Below are 709 nucleotides of genomic sequence, written 5' to 3' on the forward strand. Positions count from 1 at the left end.
TAATTAATGAAAAATGAGGATCCAAGAACATTTTGTATTTTACATACATTATTTTACATACATGATTACTTTTTTTTATAGATGGAAATGCATTTATTATTTACCTTGCTTATTATGTATAAAGTTTTAACATCACTAAGCGAATTTTTATTTCGTCTAGCTAAAAACATTTTTTACTTAAATCTGTGTTGGGAAAACAAAGATTAAGCTAGTGTGGGCGGCAAAACGGGAAATTCTCAACATTTACTCATCGCTGGGAGAAAATCACGTTAACTCCTCAAGAGAAGCTGGACTGTTGATTATCGTCAACCGTTTTTCCGTTCCACAAGAAGAGGATTTGGCATTTTGTGTCCTAGCTTGGTTTATGCTCCCAATATCCTTCACTATTTTCATCACATATGTGTGATAGCTCATCTCGTTAGAGTTCCTTATGAACTAACATGGATTCGATATTGGATAGATCCTCATCCAGGCTTCTGCAATACGCTTTCAGGTATACAAAAAACAAAAATTGTTTAATCATTATAATGACTTAGCTTTTCAAAATATACGTTGATTAAAATAACTGTTTACTTTGTGCTGTTCACATTAAAAAGACTCAAAATAAACGTATGAATTAAAAGCTCTAATAAGCTTGATTGTGCGCTTTCAGGGTTAAAGTTGATTCGTCCCTTTCGGTGTACGCTTCGTTTAATAAAAGGCTTTAAAC

The sequence above is a fragment of the Brachycentrus maculatus genome, unplaced genomic scaffold (assembly GCF_059751285.1).
Source record: "Brachycentrus maculatus isolate JH-2025_06_01 unplaced genomic scaffold, ASM5975128v1 h1tg001337l, whole genome shotgun sequence".
In the NCBI taxonomy this organism is placed as follows: Eukaryota; Metazoa; Arthropoda; class Insecta; order Trichoptera; family Brachycentridae; genus Brachycentrus; species Brachycentrus maculatus.